At 37.0% G+C, this 16674-nt stretch overlaps 1 protein-coding gene across 4 annotated transcripts in view; it reads left to right on the forward strand.

Annotated features, from left to right (window-relative positions):
* Positions 1-16674, forward strand: part of NAV3 (neuron navigator 3) — a 252315-nt gene that overhangs the window by 75254 nt on the left and 160387 nt on the right. The gene's annotated exons all lie outside the window — the stretch shown is intronic.

Genomic DNA, 16674 nt, shown 5'->3' on the forward strand with positions numbered 1-16674 from the left:
GTCCTAATTCTCACATACTGTTCTTTATATTTCTTTTTTCCATGTATACTTAGTGTCTGCATCTTCATTTTTGTGCTTTCTAACTTTGGGTCTTGATGTAACCCAGCAGCAAAACTTCATTAGTACTAATGAATCCAGAACTGCCTTAGTGAACCTGTTCTCCTGATTATCCACATAATTTCATTCAACTTCATTTTTAAGCGTGATAAATCCAAGAATAAATTTTTAAGTGGAGTCTTTGTGTCTGGAAAACTGGTCTGATGAACAAGACTTGCCAAATTATTTCTGAATATAAATAGCCCTTTGGATTGCCCACTGTGAAGTCCAGTTAGATGCACTGACTCCACAACTTTCAGAAATAGCACTTTAGTCATATAACTTTCTGAGCTATCACTGGCAGCTGCTTAAAGACGTTTTGATACACTCAGGCAACAAGCACTCTGTGACTGTGATTCATACGAGTCTGATTAATCTTCTACTGTGCTTATGGTTACTAAACTAAATTTAATAAGATAAAGCCTAATTAGAAGGCCATGGAACTGGCAGGTACAAAATGTGAGCATCAATAACATCACTGAGCATTTGCTGAATCATTTGCAGTTGCAAGCATGCTCCCCCATGCTGAGGATTTTGCCTGTGTTCACAGCCAAACAGTAAGTGAAAAGTTGCACAGTCGTGCAGCTGTCAAGGATTTTGTAGCATCATGGTTTGGGTGGGCTTATATGACAGCTTGGCTTTGAGGTAAAAATAAAAAATAAAAATTTTGCATTTTTTCAATGCATTCCTAAAAGATGGAATATATTTGCAGTGTTTTTCCACAAGGCTATGGAAAGTGGAAGGAAGAATTTTAAGTTTCAGCAAAATAACTAATCAAGCTTTTTCCCATTCTTACTTTTCACAAAATGTGGAGGGTAAGAATAAGTTTCTCCTCTGGCTCTCAGGGTTTTTGAAACATTCTGTAGCAAGAATATAGGAAATCTCCTTAATAATAGTTATTATTTTAATTACTCATATTACAGCAGCACCTAGTGGCCCTGGCTGAGAACTTTGGGAACTTCAGTGTGGAACTCTAATATTACACATACAGATTGAGAGATAATCACTCTTTACTCTAATCACATTAAAACTTGCCATTCCAGACAGACAAGGCAAACAAGAAGAGACAAAAGCATGGAAAAGTGATATGATTTCCCCCGGTCGTGTAACTGGCAAATGACCATCTAGGGTTGCTGAGGGACTCACTGCTCTGATGTCTATCTAACTTCATTTCCATGAGTCAAAGCCAAGCTGCAGGGACAACTCCAGTAATGTTTGCATTGCCCCCCACCCACACACCCCACCCCTAGCCCCCCCCCCCCCCCAAAAAAAACCCCACAAAAAATGGCATCTTCCCTTCTTGCAGGTAAATCTTTATGAGACGCAGTGATTCTGGATTTCATCTCTCTGTACTGCAGTTATGGGGGAAGCATGATCAGTGCATACCTGTGCTACAGCAATACCTGCAGGGTTCTTTGCATCTATCTTCTCTCTCCCATAAACCCAACTCTGATCTCAGCCAGGTCAGAGTTTTTGTCTCATGTGCTTTGGCTTGCAAATGGGCCCCTCAAACACTCACACCTGTACACCATCTCAGATTGGTGTTTGCACAGTGCTAAAGCATCAGTTTTACCCATTTCAACTTGATAGAAATAACATATTTTTTCCCCTTTTTTTGATTTAGTCACTTTATTGCTTTATCTCTGTGTCTGATCAGATTTTCCTGTGCTTTGAAATAACAGTTTTGTACTGCTGATTTCTTCAACCGAGCTAGGAAATTTAAAATGTTCTGAAGGTAAAGTAGTTCAAATTTGTCAGCTTTCAAAGCCTCTCTCAGAACCCAGATATTGTACCTGCTCTCCATTTGTCTCCTTTGGATCGTTCACTCATATAACCTAGTAGAAGACGCCTTGTTATCTCATTTTCAGGTCATGTTAGCCCACTAGGCAGTGATGAACCAAGTCTCTTCTCCCTGGGGCAGTGAACTCCTAGATATTTGTAACACGCAAAGATATGAATAAACAAACAAACAAACAAACAAATAAATGCAGTGGTCAAAGTCAGTTTACATCTGAAATTTGCTAGTATGTAAAATTATGTCCTATCACAATTAGAACGTCAGTCAGTATGTCAGCAGTAATCACACTACTTTATATGCATGATGGCCATTAATTCATTAATATTCCTATGCATGACAGCCATTCATTCAATGCCTTAATTTCATTCTTTTCCTTTATTAACCTCAAAAATTCCACTACCCTTCTTTCACATATGTTTTCATGATCTCTTCTCATGACTTATAATTAAGAAATAATGTTTTCTGTACTTATCTGTTACTTGATAGCCTTTCCAGGAGGTGATATCTAACATATTTTATTGGCTTAAATTAGAGAATATTGACATGAATTGTTCACTGCTGAGAATTCTTGATGTTCATCTACACTGTAGGTGATATCTATATCAATTCATAATTAATCACTACCAGTATCCCCCAATTCTGTTTCAGTCAGTATTTTGCTTTCCTTTTGCCATTGATTTCATCTTTCAAATAATCTTTAAAACATCTCAGTTAAGCTGTTACCTACCCTAATTCATAAACATCTTATTTTTTTTTCCAATGCTTCTTTTAGTTTTCTTTTAGTTAAATCTGTTGCAGTGTCTTGCACTTGCCTGTCACGTTGGCAGCAATACAGAAAAACTTGTAGACCAGTTAAACCAGCTCCAGAGGTCCAAGTTTATGAAAATAATAACCTGTAAACTCCAGCAGTATTCAGTTTCTGCATAGTTAGCTTTCCCATTAATTGTCATTAACTGGTGAGACTTTCTTCTCCTGGATAAACCCACAGTTGTAAAATGATTTTGGTATTTACTATGAAGTATTATAATAAGGATTTAGCATTCTATTAATTTCAGGATACATTGTCTGTCTTCTGTATCATACACAATCTGCCATTTTCTTTTTTCTCAGCTATTCCACTCAAAGAGGAATATGGAACTTGAGCCTTTTTTTTATATCGCTTTGAAACCCTTTTGTGGAAATAATGCCATATTCATTTCTATCTTTTCCTTTAATTAATTATTCCATAACTTCATCGGTTAAGGAAACCTAGAATACTTATTATTTTACTAATCTTTCAAGGTTTTATGTTTTGATGTAATAGAATGGTTATTCCTTTCTGCTTATTTGTAGGCCATCTGTTTCTTTAATTTTTATTGAAAATCCCAACACCATTAGAAAAAGCAGGAAAATATAATGGATAGAAAATACATTGTGAAGTATTTACATTTATCATATCTACTGGTCCAAAAGAATGAATTCAGATTTTTTTGTTGCTGAACATATTAAAAACGTACTGGAAGATTGCCAGCATTTGATCTCTAAACAAATCCTATAAAACATGTAGTAACCAAACAAAATACCAAATTTGATCCATCATAGGGATGGCAGAGAAAATGCAGGAGACCCAGAGTGATAAACTGAAAATTTTTTATGATGACACTTTCATTATTCTCCTTTCATAATTTTACAGAACTATTTCTGTTACCTCTTCATGCAGTCTGTGGTTCTTTTGGCTACCTGAATATGAGGGCTCCTCTTAAAGCAGTGCCTCTTGTTTCATTATGTTGGCCCACGATGTCAGAGGCAGATGTTGGTGGTATGGTAGTAGAGGTTGAACCTTCCCACCAGTGTTCCATTACGTTTTGTTGCCCTGTAACAGATGGCAGCAGAAGGGCAGTCTGACAGAATGGCGTCTGACGGGAAAGTGCGCATGAAGCAATGAGGTGTCATTGAATACCTCTGTGTGGAAAAAATAACACAGGTTGACAATATCCAAAAGTTGCTGAATGTTTATGGAGACCAAACAATGGCTGTGAGCACAATGAGGCAGTACGTGGTGCGTTTTTGCAGTGGCGACAGTAATTTGAAAGACAAGGCATATTCCAAATGCACACAAAGTTTACGATTGAGGCATGCAGGCTCTTGGTCACTCCTGGAAATGTATAGCTAATAGTAGTGACTGTATTAAAAATAGCATTTGGTAGATGAAAATTTGCTCTTTCAAATAGCATTATTATGATCTTTGTATCTTTTGTAGTTTCCATGGAAATAAATAGAAGGCATTACTTTCTTGTAACTTTCTTGTAACTTTCTTGTTGGCATTACTTTCTTGTAAGAGTAACTTACATGCTTTCTATGCTCTTGAGCAGCTCCAGGTGAGCCTCCCACACAAGCATGAGGCATAGAAGTATACATAGAAAGTTGACTGTGTAAAAATATGCTGTTGCAACTGAAAATTTTGTATTAGTTTTAAAAACAAATCCCATCTCATTTATTTTGCAGTCCAGTGGCATCTTTTTGTTTACATTCTTGCTATCACCCTGTGGCTATTAGTGAATCTTCACATATTTCGTGACTGGATGCTATGAGAAACTTCTGAAAATACAAAGGAAATGGGAGATTTGAGTTTTGTCAGCTTTGCAAGTTTGGTGTGCATGAAGAAACAGAACACAAGTTAGTAATCTAGTTCCTGTATTTCTGCAGTGCCTGCTTGTTTCAGGTTTCAGAAATGAAGTAAATAGCCTGAAGTATTTCAATGAAAGTGTACACTATTCCATGTAATTGAGTCTAGGAGAAGTAAAAGTATTGCATTGTAAAATAGGGGAGTACCATTATGCTTAGCAGATTTTCAGGAAGATTTTTAGTAGGTTGAAACAGAAGCTGCCTGGAATGGAACTGGAAGGAATGCATCACTCATGAGCTTTTTCTTGGAGATGAACACAAAAGCCATTAACAACTCCTTAAGAATGGAAAACAAAGAATAACTGGTAAATACAGAACAAGCTATGATTCTCATCTCCCAAAGGTCTGTGCTTGTAAGTGATTCATTTATTATATTCAAAAAGGAAAAGGGATGAAAAGTAGTTTTGTTTTTTTTTTCCAAATAGTTATTTAGGATAATGAAATCTAAATCTTGAGGTAATGTTGCAGTAGCATCTGGCAATTCTGAACAAAAAAGTGTGTTGAACTTCTATTGTCCTTCATCAGATTAAAAAAATATACATGGAGTCTTCTGAGTTGATGGCTCTGTTTTTGGGATGCAGTTTGCCTTGGAGAGGGGACAAGGCTTTTACTGGGGCAGATCTCGGTTAAAAAATACCACCAAAGGATTGGCATCTTGAAGTGTTGGCAGGACAAAGTCAAAGGCACATTTCCCTAACCTCTGTGGTAGGGAAGGAGATCTGGTTTTCAATAATAGGGTAGCTCTGAAAAGGGAAGAAATGAAAGTACTTTTAGATGAGAAGTTTGCAGTATGTTTATGGAAATGTTCTCAATAAAACCAGAGAAAAATGGTAAAAATTAAAATATGAGCTCCTCTGAGAGGTTTCTAGTGTTTACATGTAGGAAAGCTCATGTTTTAGCTGTGGTACATAGAAAAAAGTTGTCAAAACATAGCGGAACTATTTAGTGGAAAGCAAAGAATATACCTAGGTGTTATGTAAGGGACTGCATAGAAAGGATCAGAGGAAGGTTAAGAATTCTGCTCACATAGGGAACTAAGAAAGGTTATTTTTATTTGGATGAGAACATTCAGATCTGGAATAGAGAAAGAGATGAGATCCTTTTTCCAGTGACAGTATATCTGTATTCTAGATTGCTGTAATTCACGGAAGTGGAAATGCTAAGTCACAGCTTGAACCAGTGATTGAACATATGGTGGGAAGGAGGACCAACTCAGGGGAGCTTAGATGCATGCAATGTACCACAGTGTACCTCAGAAGGACTAGAGCCAGGATCCTAGACCTCATTTAAGGGTTGCTAGTGGAAGTAAGAGTATCTTGCAGGAGATCCCTGTGTACCTGGTGCTTTTCCAGGGTAAGATATTTTTTTTTTCCTTTGTTTCTATACCTACACCTGTTGCATTTGAGCAGCTCCTTACTTGCTGCAGCATAGAATTTTGCTATTGTGCTGTCATTGCTGGGATTTCCATCGTGTTATAGCATTACATTTGGCTCATCAGCTACTTGGCTTGACCACATTGGGAACATGCATACTTTACTAGGGAAGTTTTTAACTTGTACATCATCAAAAAGAGTACATAGGGACTTCTGCTTTTCAACACAGCATGCATACAGGCATAAAAATGTTGATCATCATAATTTCTGCTTCTGTTAGTCAACTTCCTGGTAACACGGATCAAATGCCTTATTTTCTGTCTTTTTGTGTACAACTAACATGGGAATATCCTTTATCATCTCAGAGTTACCTTCTGCTCTGTAAGTCTCCTGACACTTCATTCTCAGACTTCTCTCCTACTGTTTGTATGTGCGTCTTAATAATTTAAGATCTTCTGTCATGAGATTTCAGAGGTGAATGGCAGTTGTTCAGCTCATAGCACTGTTGCAGTATTTGTATATATTGTGATAAATATAGCACTTCAGGATGCTGAAAACCCTGGAAATGAGGATGTGCAGCCTTATTGCATCAAAGGTGACAGCCTTACCTCTAGGGCTGTCTGCCATCTAAGTGCGTGAGTTCATCACAGCCTGGAAGTCTGCTGTCCCCACATGTCACATCAGGGCGGCTTGTTCTCTCTGGTACTTTAGCAAAGAAAGCTGCATTGTACAATACCACTGTAACTGAGGAGAGCCATCACCTGTGTAGTGATTCACTGACTAAATACTCTGAAATTATGATGCATAACCATTTTGGTCTCCTTCTTATCTGATCTCTGGGATATTTTTTTGACTGGTAAAATTCATTGTAGCGAAGAGATAGTAACATCAGTGCTGACCATAGTATTAGCAATACATGTGTTCTAAATCAGATATCTGAAGCCATATATGAGGGGAATATGTTTATGAAGGAATATATAATTGTAATATATATGAAGAGATAACTTCATCTTGATGTATTTGGTGGTTCTCACTGCTTTCTTTTGGTTCCATCTACAAGGATTCTGGGGTCCTAATTCTATCTTTGCAGTACTTCATTCACTTCTGCTGAGTGAAGAAAGCCCTGGATTTTTTTCCCTGCACTTTCTATTTGCTTTTGTAAGATTTCTACCCTCCTCACTTTCACTCGGCAGGTTTTCTATAAAGGACCTGGCCGTAAGATGAGTAGTCATGATTGTGTTACGACCCAAACTTTCTCTCATAGGCTTCCTCCATCTTAGAGATCCTTTATTTTCAGAGTAGACCCTGATCTGCTGTAATTAAAAGTCCACATTTAACTTCTGTTTTTGTTATTTAATTTGGAGTCTGGTCTATTTTTGTTGTACAAAGGGCTCAACATTGTTCTTGATAACTGCCCGTATTGTCTATAACCTCACGTGGCCTAAAACTGGGATGATACACAGAGGGGTGGTTTATGAGGGCATTTTGCGCTAATAGCTGATCCTGTCCTTGCACACAGTTTTTCCTTGGTCTTTATAAGCAGGCTGAAGTATCAAACTCCCCACTCCCCAGCAAGAATTTGTCACAACAAGGTGGCTTATATGTTCTTTGGCCCCCTCCTACCAAGTTTCTAGTTATGGCTTAATCCTACACTTATGAATCCTGCTTTTATGGTTTGGCAGAGAATAGCCTTGTGCTATTCTTTTTTGGACACTGTGAATTTAAAATCCATTGGTGCAACACTCAAATGGCAAATACTCTACTCTCTCTTTCCTTAGAACGGTGACATTGTGGATTGAAGCATGCAAGACTTACTCAGCTCTACTATCTAAGCAGATGCTTTTGGAAGTAATGACACTTCTCAGTGTGACACGTTTTCAGAGTTCCCACTTTCTGATGATACTTTCAAGTAGATCATTTTTGACTTAACTATGAATGCTTCTTGAGATTCCTCATTGAGTTTGGTTTGCATTTAACCTGTATCCTCACTGGCATTCCAAGGGATGTCTCCAAGGCTGCTGCAGCCAGGAGCCTTCTGTCTTTCTGAAGTTGTCTTGGAAAAATCTTGTCATTTCTTAGGCATGCTCAGACTGTAGACATCCCATCTGAGAACCAACCCCATATCCACTCCCTCAATGAGAGACCGGTCCTGTTCTAGGGAAGAATTTCTTTAAAACATTCGCCACATGCCAGTACATGCAATATTCTGTGTAATATATAACAAAATAGCTTCTGAGTGTGCACAATTATTATTGAGTGTTCGAACAGGCTATTCTATTGAAATCTCCAAAATTTCCTTGGTTGATGATAGGAATGTAACCACTAAGATACCTTTCCATTTAGGAATGCTGTCTAGATTTATAGGGCTCCAAAGCTTATTTCTGCTGTCTGAGAGCAGCAGTGGTGGCAATGACATGAAATACAAACCACATTCTGGATAGTCATGCAACAGCTGTCACACAAAATGAGGAGCATCTCAATCTGCTCTTCTGCCTGAATCAGTGGATTACAAAAAGCGAACTGTGTATGGAGCTGAATATTGGATTCAATACATTGGAAATGTTGGTGGCAATGTTGTAATATTGCGAAGTTTGTGTCAGGTGCATCCCATGTATACTCACACAGGAACTGAAAGAACGTTGTATGCATACTGTATGTATGCATTCAGTTTGTCTGGATGTATTGAACCAACGCAAGGCTGAAGGTGGCAGCTTCCTGAATCGCATCATTACCAGTGGTAAGATGTTGTGTCAGCACTACAGGCCAGAGTCAAAATGGCAGTCCATGGAGTAAAGACATGTGAACTCCCATTGAAGAGTAAGTTCAAGATGTAGTTCTCAACACATGAAGTGAGGTGCCCTATTGTTTGGGAGAGGGAAGGAGTCATGCTTCTGGATTTCCTGGAAACTGAACAAACCATCAACTGACCACTACATCATGATGCTGCCTAAGCTGAAGGCTCAAACTTCCAGAGTCAAGCCAGAGACAAAGACAACCTTTCTCTTGCAACACAATAATGCCAAGTCTCATACCAGTTTGGAGACCATGGAGCACACTGCCAGTCTTGGGTGAACAGTCCTATTACATCCACCCTAGAGTCTAGGTTTGTCACCTTCTGACTTTCATCTATTCAGATTAATGAAAAATAAACTTCACAGGCAACATTTTCCTATCAACTGTGCCATCATAGCAGCTGTGAAACAGTGGGTCACCTCTACTGGTGCAGATTTTTATGAGTGGGGCATACAGGCTTCTCTTAATCACTGGTGAAAATTGGCTGATGTTAGGGACTATGTTGGGGAAAAAAGTGTAGAATTTGCTCTATCAAATAGTGTTATTGGACTCTTTGTCTCTGTTGTAGTTTCCATGGAAATAAATAGGAGGCATTACTTTTGGGGTGACTACATAGATGGTGTGAGAGCTGCACAGATAAATAGAGTAAGCTGGCTTTTATCATGAGAGAGAAAGCTAACGAAAGAGAACTTCATCAATCTTGCCAAAGGATGTTACAGTCATGAAAAGCGGAGGAGAAAGCAACCAAATAATCACTTTTGTTTTTTACATGATTTGATTCTGGTTTGGCTTTTTATTAGACCTCTTTATTCTGCACTGAAACAAGCATTTCTCTTTACATCCAGAGAAGATCTGAGAACATTAAAAGAACCACAGATTTTATGACAATCCCTCTTCACAGAACAGCTCAGAGTTACTCACTTACATCAGGCAGTGAACTGGATATTTCCCCAAGTCATCTGCCTTTGACTTTCTGAAGTCATAAAAGAAAATGCCACAGGAACACATCTTGGTTCTTATTTCACTGTACTGGAAGAAGTACATTATTCATTATAAATAAATCACATGCAGTTATTAGTCGTCTTGTTTAGACTTACAAATTCCTTGTCCTATTAATGAGTAGAGTCACATGAATATAAGTCATCTAGATGTTAATGAAATAGTCGTGTCATGAGAATTACTTACATTGTGATGGTATCAATCTCATTAAACCTACTGAGAAGTTCATCTAGGGTTAGGTTTGCCTGCTGAAGGTTGCTTGATTAGGGCTAGAATTAGATTTATGTGCATTCTGCTTCTGTAGGCTAAGATTGCTGAAAACAAAAAGATCTTTTTCTTCCTTAAAACAAGCAAACAAGAAAAATGCCTTCAAAATTTTTCTTTTCCTCCAATCAATCTCTTGAACTCCCCTGCCTTCCAGTACATCCATGACATCAAGGCATACCCATTTTCACTCACCTCACTGTTCCTCAGCAATGTTTGTCAGGCATGTAATTTGATCACAAACATCATGATGTTCAACTGCATTGGCAGAATGAAACATTGGAGTTACTTATGTTTAAATATTAGCGACTGACATATACTCTGAATTATTTTTTCTTTGAAAAGATGTGGTTGGCAATCTTGCCATTTCCACCCACCCAGCTTTCCCTCCTCTTCAGTTTTCTGTGTTTTTTTCCCCTCAGAAATGTAATTTGAACATTACTTGAAGTTTTATAATTTATCATATGTATATTTATGACACAAAGAGGTGATGAATAATGGCCCTGGAAGCTCAATTAATAGAAATGAACTGAAAAGTTTTAATACAACCACGTATGTCAAATGCATACACACTAATTGACTACGATACACATTTTAGAAAGCTCTTATTGATTCTAGTTATACACTTTCCCAGGACAGCAGCAGCACGATTATTGTAAATATGTGTGCTTCGTGATGGTGTATTTTCATCTTCTTCTATAGGGAGAATATGCTATAAATACTAGGAATGTCTAGAATGTTTACTGGTTTTAAAAATAGAGAAGTGCGTGATATTTAGCTGAACAGCAAAAATGCATATTTAAGCCTTACAAGAAAATAAACAATCTCTGAAGTAGTTTTCTTTTACAGCATATCCAAACAAGACTTTCTGGTAATTTTGAGATTTTGTCAGCTTTCTAGATTTTTATCAAGTGCTTGATTATTTTGGAAATGTGGTAAAGTGCCAGTTCTGTTATGATTATAGTTGAGGAGTTTCTTCTATTTAAAGACTTCATGACCACTCTATTTACAATATTTCTACTTAGATTATCTTATACTCTTTTGTTATCTATGTATGTCTGTGAATTTTGGATTCCTTCAGAGTGGTAGGCTTTTCACAGAAGAGTATTCTTAACTGTTAAGAAGAATCTGAAGATTCTTCATAGATCTTTCTCCAAAGGTAATTTGCCATTGCCTGTCAGAGCAACACAGAATGGTTGAGGTTGGCAGTCACCTCTGGAGGTTGTCTGGTGCAACAGCTGCTCTAGCAGAGATAGCTAGAGCAGAGTGCCCAGGACCATGTCCAGATGGCATCAGTAGTAGATTCTGCAGCTTCAGTAACATGCAAGATTCTCATTATATAGGCATATGTTTTGGTGTATAGTGCACATGGAGCATCTATACAAAGTATTCTGTGTAGTTTTGATAAAACTCTATTTTTATTCTCTTAAGCTTTATTGAAAGGCATTAAAGCTGCTCTCTCTGCCTCTCGTTGATGAATGGGGGATTGTGGGACCTTTGTCATTATGTGACTTTTATGTTTTCTGCACATCCATACCAGTCAAGTATATCTGTACTTCTCTACAGTTACCAGAGCTACTTTCTCTGCTCCTAGGGTAAGTAGGGACTGAATTTAGAAAAGAAGAAACGAACACAATTTTGAGCTTGAAACACCAAGACCTGAAAATAATACACGAAGATGTACAGCAAGTAGGAATACTGTTCTCTTTTATTTGGCTGGACTGGAAAAAGCACCTCGATGTTTTATGGAAGGTGCAGGAAATGCACAAACGTCTGTAAGCTGCTGTTGGTTATGCAACACATAAAGTGGAAGAGGGTTGTGGCTTATACTGTAATGAATGGAAAAGGGAAGAGATTGCAACTAGCAGTGTTGAAGTGGAACAGGGTTTGTATTGTGAATTTTGCTGCAGGAGAGGAGGATCAAAATACACTCATCTTCTCACATGTGCTTAAAATTATTGTAAATAATATCCAACAAATTATCAAGCTTTTGGAGTTTTTATGTGGTATGTGATGCCTACATAACCATGCTGAATCATCTTGTTTAAGCTTATGTATATCCAGTATTTCAAAACTTGGCACTATAGCAGAGAGACTGGAAGAAAGGAGAATAAAGTACCACAGAATGTCCTAACAATGTAGTGTGCTAATTACAAGCCGACATGGTAACAAAAACTATCCTGTAACTGTAATTGTCAATCTCATACAAAAAGGCCTGATAACCTCCCTCTGCTCTCCTGTTGGAGACAGAAATACAAAAACTTGAAGCCAGACAGAGTTTTCTTTTCAGCAATATTTCACTACTTTCAAAACAAAATGATTGCAGTGTTAGAAGATCAGAGGAAAGAACAGAAAATAGGTGTATAATTAAACTAATATGATCAGTCCAGATCATTTTCTCAGAATATTTCAGAGTATTTTCTCATTCTGCCTCTCATCTTTGCTTAAGAGGAGCTGCAATAGCTAAGTGATAGCCTGTTTCATGGAAAGAATGTCCAATCTTCTTGATTATTTTTTTAAGTGCCTTTTGCAGTTACCATATTCAAACTCACTGAATTTTATGCGCACAAACCCAACTAACCTTGCTCTTTGATTACACCCACAGGTGTAAACCCACTCCTTTTTCAACCCTTTTGCAAATCCTGTCAACTTAAATCCCTTTCCTCAACGGCATATTGCTATTAATATTCACTGTTGCTTCAGAGCCATGGTGTATCAGGTCAATATTTGCTCTCTGAGAGTGTCAGTATGAGAGGTGTGTGAGGTAGAAAAAGTGGCCCTGCCTAAATTTCCTGTCTCCATTCCTCTTGTTTTTCCCAAATACCTACAGTTACTTTATTAAGGAAATTAGAGAGCACTTTGCATGCTTCTTCAGTATATATTTTTATGCGCTGTTGTGATCACTGTTTTTTCCACATAATGAAACATACTGGATTTCTCAGGGGAAAAAAACGTATTCTTTCTCCTATATTATTATACAAAGCCATGAGTCTTGGTGCAGAATAGGCATGTTTCTTTCGTTGCACTTACTTTTCCACCAACCATCTTTACACAATCCCTGTCTGTCAGAAGACTGGGGATGTGACTAGTCTGGAATAGCTTGAGATAGCTTCACCTTCATGATGCTGTGTTAGTGAACATCTTGGTGATATTAAACTGGTCTTAAATTCTGATATCAACTCTAAATGCAAACCCTATTAGCGCTTATGACCGTATCACAGACTGTTAAGTTACACAAAGGTAAACTGGCTTCAGCTAGTAATAAAATAGGCAAGATATGACAATGGCTGCTTATTTCAATAGCATTAGCTAATCCCTTTTCATGTAAAGACTCTTTCTCATGTTAATTAAAATATTAACAAAATCTTCTTTTTTAAAATGTAAATTCTGTTTAAATCCACTTTGACCTGAAACTTAGTACACAAATTGTTAGAATACAGTACTTTTTTGTTTCAGTATAAATAAATAGTACAAGTACAGTAATCTGTTTGGCAGCTTTCTGATGTGTATGAATTATTTAAAACACTCCCGGCCTGAGGAATCTGCTGACCATATGATCAACAGATGATCTTATGACATAAATCAGAGCAATACTTTTTTAAAGTTGAACTTATTTTAAGTTGGCTTGGTGTTTGGATATGAATTAGTCCAGACAGGGTACAGTTTCAGATTCAATCTAAGATACACTTTTTTGTGAAGACTTGATTGTATTCAACCTCGCAAACTGATCAAAAGCTACTTCTGCTTTTTGAAGAGCGGATATCAAGGCAGTGTATCTGTTTGTGTATGTGGTTCTTAAAGATTCTTTCTGGTGGAATCCTGGATAAAACCTGTGAAGTCCATGAAGTTGAATTTGAGAGGTCTTTCTGAAATACAAATATGTTCACATTTTAACTGTTAGCTTTTAGCCATCTTTATTTCTATTATAATAAATAATATTAATATGTTTTCTTTAGGCTTGTGCTGCTAGCTAATTGAAACCTTGTTTGAATTATTCATACTTGATTTTTCCAAGTTTATCTGGAATTACAATGGGGGGGGGTATACCATCAACATTTCTCTCTATGGAAAAAATAACCATAAGAATTTTCTTTATCTCAGGGTTTGCACACTTCAGTACTGAGACCTGTTTGCATGAGAAATAAATAATAGGTCACAAAGTTAGAAGGCTACACTTCTGTGTATTCTATCTGCGCACATAGGTTGCTCCCAGTCTTATGTTATCTTTGGCTTGTCATTCACAGACTTGTTCAGTAATTCCTCCCAATAATGACTTTAAGTTAGCTTTTTTATAGAAGTTTTCACTTAGTTTATAGACAAATCAGCAACCCCAGTTCACAGCAAACATATGTACCAGGGTGTCTTTGCAGATCTTGTGTATATGAGGTCTCTGTTAGGATTTCTTAGCATAAACAGTTTTGAAAGATTGATACTGCTACATTTTATAAATTAACCTATTTGAAGATATGTGGCCCCTCCAAATCCCAGGAAATGCTTGTTTTTCAGATAGTACTGACTATATTTTATAACTTGAAAACACTTGAGTAATTATTTATAACACTACTTCCTCCAACACTTCACTCTTCATTGGCTACAACTGGAAGTGAAATGACAAGCAATATTTGTTCAGACCTTTTACAGGCTCAAGTATTTCTGCTGTTTCTATTATAGCTTTGGTTAAGAATTCAAGAGAAATCCTCGTCCTACTGAATGTAAGAGCAGATATCCCATTGCCTTACAGGTGCTTATATTTTTCTTGACTGATATACAAAACACAAGATCTTGTGAAGAATTTGGAAAACATTTCCCATGTGTATGATCATATATCAAGAGAGAGATAATTAAGTAGCATGTGTATGAGCATATTAATATATATTTAGCCCTAATATTTATTTTTATATTATACCAAATGGTATAAATTACAGTGCACAGGTGCACTGGTCCACTAGTCAAAATGAAAGCCTGAATCTTTCATAAGATTTTTTCAACCGTATGATCTATACCTATAGTTTTTAATGATTTCTTCTTTAATTAGAATGTGGTATTAATTCATCATTGACTTTTTTTTCTTTCTTTTGAGGTTTTTTACCTTAAGATTTAGACTAAACATACAGGAAAATTGGTGGTGTGTTATATTGTTTCCTGCATAGTTCCTCTGGGTTCCTGTTCCTGTTCCAGGAACTTCTGGTTCCTATAGGAAGACCAGCCACATAACTGTAGATGTACAGAAACCTCTAGTCTGTACTTTCAGAGGTCTTCATTAACAAATAGTTGTATCACTGTTATTCTGATTAGCTGAACTTTCTATAAATATATTTTCAAGGTAATATTAAAAGTATATCTAAGAAAAACATCAGAATGTTTATGAAATTAAAAGATCAGAAGATACCCAATTCTTGTAGTCTTTCCCTCACATGCTGCAGCACTATAGCTTCTTCTATAGTCAAGAGTGTAATGTGGTTAGAAAGCATGAAGTCCAACAGGATGGACTCCATTTGCAAAACTCAAGAGATGCACTGAAATGCCCCATAGTTTATACATTTTCTTATCTTTGATAGAGTTCATTCCTTCACTGTCAGTAACTTTACTTGTTTTACTAGCCTTTACTTGTAAAAGCTGCCTTTTTTGATGAGCTAAATGAAGTTGCTATACACTAAATAGTGCTGAAGGAGAGAACTGGAATGCTTTCATAGGTTTGATTAAATGTAGTAAATGAATGCTCTGTTGTAGACTCTCTTTTGAACTAATGGAGAGAAACTACTCTGTTTTAGAGAAGTGTGCATTTTCACACTGCCCTCTAATTTTCTGAAGCTGCCATGCTCCATAAATATTTAGACACTGGCACCTTGCTGACTCAGAAGCATTGCATAACTGAAAAAGAAGTTGTAGACATGCTTGCTAGAGTGATAGTTTGCTTAAAACAAACAAACAAACAAAAAACCCAAACACTATATTTGAACAGAGTCCCCTTTATCATTATGTTAAAAAATGTCCTCCTAGGGTAGCATTTATCTTCAGTTTTGCGTTCTTAGTTCATGTACAGGGATCTTTCACAGTGCTCATGGCCACGTGTCTGTGGAGGTTGGAGCACTAAGATACGGTGTTACTCTGAGACCTTAGAAGAGAATTCTTGCCTAGACTTTTCCTTTGATACTGGCTGCCGTGGAGTCATATTTTAGGTTCCTAAGAAATTTGTGCAAGATGATGAAATACTCTTCAATGGCTTTCTGAACCCAGAGCCAGGAGCTTAATCAGGGCCAAGTCCAACACTGTGTTCCAACCAAAAATCCAACACTTTCTACTCACTGTTTCTCTCACAGCAGCACAAAATCACTTCACATATGGTCACCGTATTTTGTGTTCTACAAAATACAGTTTCTGCTGTAGTGGCTATTGTAGAGACTATGGTGGAGCAAATGTAGGATAAAACACAGAAAGAAGAAAGAGTAAAAAAGAAAGATAAGGAAAGCAAGAATGTACCACTGCAGATAAGCAGAGGAAAATTCTGTATTGTCTTAATTGTTTTGGGGGGTTTGTAGGTTTGTATTTGTTTGTTTTAATGTATTAAATAGTCAACAGATGTTCATAATCATGTTTGGACATCTTAAAAATTAAATGAAAGCTTTATTAGAATCATAGAGTATCTGAATTAACAAATTGATTGTTGATATATACTAATACAAGAAA

This window comes from Centrocercus urophasianus, unplaced genomic scaffold (assembly GCF_019232065.1).
Source record: "Centrocercus urophasianus isolate 14NV4802_14NV808 unplaced genomic scaffold, USGS_Curo_1.0 seq_15, whole genome shotgun sequence".
NCBI lineage: Eukaryota > Metazoa > Chordata > Aves > Galliformes > Phasianidae > Centrocercus > Centrocercus urophasianus.